Below are 5,062 nucleotides of genomic sequence, written 5' to 3' on the forward strand. Positions count from 1 at the left end.
AAAAAGTTACTCTGAAGCCTGGCACTAGTGAAAGCTATTTTAGCACAATTGCTAAGAACCTGAGCAGGACGGGAACACAATCTCCTGGTACTGGAAGGGGTACACCATGTGCCTCCCCCTAGTCCAGTGATCTTTGACCTTTTTCACTGCTGAGTTGCCACAACCCCATGTACTGTTTAATATGTTCCTTCCAAAAATCCTTCCCACAGCTGCTATGTACCTACAGAAAATAGAACCTGTGGAATCCCCAACAACATGGGGTGAAACTTTCCATAGTAAAATCCATGTAGCGGTGCTTGTTTCCAGTAAGTAAGATAGGATTACAACCTAAGTCTTACTGAATACAATAACACAATGTTCAAACACATTTATCTATGGGTTAAACAGCTGGTACTGCCATGCCGCAACCCTGATATGCAGGGATCTCCCAGTATTTTAAAGTTTTAGACAAGGCTAGTATTTAAATCTAAGACTATTAAATCTTTTATTTTTTAAATCCTAACTTAAAGATCAAAGAAAACGTGATGGTAAATGCACCATGTTTCTCTGGTTGGCAACCTTCAGTCTCGAAAGACTATGGTATAAGCCTACAGCACCCAGTATTCCCAGGCGATCTCCCATCCAAGTACTAACCAGGCCTGACCTTGCTTAGCTTCCAAGATCAGATGAGATTGGGCATGTGCAGGGTAACAGTTGCTGTCTAAAACTTTAAAATACTAGCCGAATACACACCCGAAGCACCTCCCTCCTCCTCCTGAAGTTGCCCCTTACATCCCTGTTTGTTGAGTTTCAAATTGAATCACAGAAAGGGGTTATGTACATTAGAGCATGCTTAGCCCTTAGTGGAAATCAGATAGCACTCATGGCCCAGACCTACCGGGCCTCACTATGTGTTCTGTGCAGAAGTGCCATAAAGCACTGTCCAACAGGGTGCTGAGTTGCGCACTGCCAAGACACCAACAGGAAGTCCGACAGACCGGAGACTTCCAGCAAACATCGTCAGCTCTCCTCCCACCTGCCAGAGCAGGTAAGCCAGTGGGAGAGGTGGGAGGAGTGGGGGAGGGCATACCAGGGGCAGGGAGGGTCAAAACCGGGTGGAGAGGGAGCGTAATGGGGTGAGGAGACTGTGGGGCGTGTAGATCTGGCTGTGATGGCATGCACCAAATCTTATCCCCTTTTCTGCAGCATGCCACCCCCTTACTCTCCTCAGACTTGCACTAGCAAAATTGCTAGCAAAGGAGACCCATTTCAGAGCGGGAGGCTTATGCAGGGGCAAGGAGATTTAAATCCCCTTTCCCTGCTGAAGCCTCCCAATCTCCCACCCCCCTGGATACAGAGTGCCTGTTTTTGGCGCTGTTAATGGCTACAACAGCAGGGAGAGAGCCTATAGTTTGGAGCTGTTAATTTCTCATATTGTGGCTACTGGTGAGGCTGGACCATTTTGTAGTAGAAAATAAAAAGCCTTAAAATTACAGATAAGTTACAAACGAGCTGAGTGAACTTTAGAATGGAGAAAGACATTAAAAAAATGAAACGCACAGAGAGGGACAAGACCATCAGTGAAGCCAGTAATCCTTGTGATCATTGTTTCTCCTCTCAGATGTTCCTTGTCCTGCTCTTCATCTCTTCCTCCCGGCAAGCGCTTCTAGAATTCTGTGACTTTTACATTGTGTAAAAACATAATTAAATGCAGGCATACCTCAAGGTGACAGAAAAGGGAAGAGACGTTTAAAACCTTTTCTCTCTTTAATCATAAGCCGCAGTTTGAAAATGCCACAGAGAAAGAAATGAACACAGTTCTGATATGTTCCCCTACCCTTTACTAACATACCTAGGATAGCCTTCCCTGTTATTAGTTCTGTGATTTTTTTTTCCTTCACTGCTTTAACCTGCTGAGGACCAGGCATAGAAAAAAAAAAATGCCAAGAATGACTCTGAAGGAGCAGAGAAGGGGCAGCTTGCACGCTGTGGTGAGGCTCCCTGCAAAACTTAGTGCTTTGCACTCCCTCTAGCTATGCCACTACTAAAGAGTATCTGGGCTAGAGGGAGCCACTGGGTGAGGCGCTGTGGGAGGGGGAGAGGGAAGCGTGGTGAGCCAGAGCTTGCAGTAGCGCATGGTATGCTTCAAAGAGCCACACTGACCACCAGGGAGAAGGAAGGAAGCAAGCAAGCCAGCAGGGAATATTTTTTGAATATTTTCAGTGCACAGTTGGTTGAATACACACATGCGGAGTCCATGGATATGGAGGGACCACTGTATATTGTCATTGGATAGACTCTCATCTGCTTAGAGCAGGGGTGTCCAAAGTTTTTGGCAGGAGGGCCACATCATCTCTCTGACACTGTGTCGGGGGCCGGGGGAAAAAAAGAATTAATTTACATTTAAAATTTGAATAAATTTACATAAGTTTACGTAAATGAATATATTAAAGATGAACTTATATGAATGAGTGAAGGTCTTGCAATAGCTCAAGGCCCATAAAAGGCCTTGCACAAAGCAAGGCTGGCCTTTCCTTTTCTGCCACTACTGCATCACAGATGTGAAACAACAAGCAGTGGAGGGAGCCCTCATCCACAGCTCATGTGAGAGGTTCACATGAGTCGCCCCCACGCTGACAGCAGTTGCGTTGGGCCAGTGTGGGCTCCAACAAATCTCTGGAGGGCCAGAGGCTCATTGGAGACTGGGGGCTCCCCGAGGGCCACATTGAGAGGCCTCGAGGGCCGCAAGTGGCCCCAGGGCCAGGGTTTGGGCACCCCTGTCTTAGAGAAAAATGAACTGGCAAGCCAGAGATCCACCACCTCAGTTACGTTAATGATTTGGAGGCTTATTCCATCCATTGCCCTTTGCCACAAAAGCCCCTAATCCTGTGAATCCCAGAATAAACTGCAGAATAGGAGTCACAAGTGGCTTAGCCAGAGGTAAAGGGAAACTTTTCCCCTTACCCCTGGGTAAGGGCTGCTGGCCCCAATGGGTCTCCTTGAACTTGTGCCACCTCTGGAGGTGGCACTAAGTCCAAGGAGAGCGGAGCAGCTTGAAGCCGCTCCGTTCTCCCCAGGAATGGCATAACTGCCAGATCCCAGCCCTGCCTCCTGCTCCCCACCCACCCCTGGGGCCACCCACCGCCCACCCTCCTCCTGCCCAGGAATGCCTCCCTCCCTCCTCCTCCCTGTTTCCCCCATGCCTACCTTTCGTCCTTGTGTTGGCTTATCTGAGCTGACGCAAGACGCTGGGGCAGAGGTTTCCATCAGCCTCCACAGGCCAGTGCTTTTGGGAGCGCTGGCCTGGCTTCCTCCCAAGGAGGAGCAAACGTTTGCAACCCTACCCAGCCGGCCCAAGGGACTTAGACCGGTCAACCAGTTAGGATTGCCTTAGTTTGTCAGGCTCTAATATATAGTTATCTATTCAGGCAACCTGTTCGCAAACAAATAGCTCCCCCCGTCTGGCCATAGTTTAGCGCTGCCTTCTTATTCTTATTCAGGACAAGCAGCATTACTTATGCATATATTGCTCAGGGGCTAGTAGGCCTAATTCAGAATCACGTTCTTCCATCTCACCCTTCAAATCAGCCCGATTTAGCAACCTCATGAATCAGCTCATACAGTCCTGATAGACAGGTCCTGCAACACATATTTAAGCATGGCATGATGTGGAACATGATTTCTATAGTGTTGCATTTATTTATTTATTTTGGAAAAAAATTGCTGTCTATCTTCCCATTTTTATGACGGGGCAGCTGACCATCATCACAGTAAAATAGCATACTCTTGCTTCTGTAATATTGTAGTGTTGCAATTCGATAAATTGAAGTGCAGAGCAACTATTGTAATGCCAGATGTCAAACAAAACCAAAACCATGCCACTAGAAAGCTATATTCAAATATCAACAAAGGTCTGTCTTAGGACCAAATCAGATGTTTGGAGCCAGCATGCTCAGTTTTCTCTAACATACATTACATAAATGTATGCAACGGAGAACAATCCAGATGGAGACTCTGGCTGGAGGGAAGAGACCTTAATCCTTTGGCTCCTCTGTAATCCCAGCCCAAATCACCCTCCTTCTGTCCCCCAATAGCTACTATTTGCTGTAGGAGAAATGCTCTTGGTTGTGACAATTGCAGCTTTTCTCTTGGAGCAAATGGTATTGAGAACACGATCTGGATGGGCAACTCAATCCTAAACCCTAGGGTGCCCAGGGTTCCATCACCACCAAAATGACTACCGCTGGATGCAATGGATGCTGGGCTAGCGCCAGGAGTCCCTTTAGGGTAAGGGAGCATTTGCTCCCTTATTCCAGATAATGCAGCTGTAGCACCTATAGGTCTCCTTGGATCTGCACTCACTTTTGAGCAGGCACAGACCTGATGAGACCCATATTGGGCTGCCCTGGCTGGGAGGGAGCACAGGCTATGGTGGCAGAGCCTGATGCTATCTCTGTCCCCTCCCGGGTCCGATCCTCCCCTCCCCTCCCCCCACCCAGTTCCACCCTCTCCCACCTTTCCCCTATCCTCCCTACACCACCAAAAGCAGAACTGCCACCCAGTGGTGTAACTCACCCCAGTGGCAGTACATTGTTCTCTTCCCAGTTCTGACCCAGTATCAACTGGCACTGGTCCAGTACTGGAGCCCTTTCCTCCTGCAGCATCTTTACACAGGGTGACCAGATGTCTGCTTTTCCAGGACATGTTGTCTTTTTTAACCTTGTATCCTAGAAAAGAACTTAGATGTCCTCCTTTTCAATGTGAGCAGGTTGCTTTAGGCAGCGCATAGTAGTCATCTTGTAATTAATAAATTATATGTAATATATGTAATATAATTTTAAATTTAATTTTAAGTAATACAGTGTTTAAATTAACCACATGAAATTAATATATGAGTGTTTTTAGCTTTTATTTTGCCATGTTCTACATTTTTCTTGGATGTCCTACATTTTTGGGTGCCTTGTTCTCTTTGGCACTTATGACATCTGTTCACCCTGTGTTTACGACACCTAGTGCAGGCACTACACAGGTATAGTACTGGGCCCTAAGACCACTGGGGGAAAGAATTAAACCTCCCTCTCCC

The 5,062-nt window shown here is 47.1% G+C and overlaps 1 pseudogene; it reads right to left on the reverse strand.

Moving 5' to 3' along the window:
- Positions 1–584: 584 nt before the first annotated feature.
- Positions 585–701, reverse strand: LOC136657703 (5S ribosomal RNA; annotated as a pseudogene).
- Positions 702–5,062: the final 4,361 nt, after the last annotated feature.

This window comes from Tiliqua scincoides, chromosome 7 (genome assembly GCF_035046505.1).
Source record: "Tiliqua scincoides isolate rTilSci1 chromosome 7, rTilSci1.hap2, whole genome shotgun sequence".
In the NCBI taxonomy this organism is placed as follows: Eukaryota; Metazoa; Chordata; class Lepidosauria; order Squamata; family Scincidae; genus Tiliqua; species Tiliqua scincoides.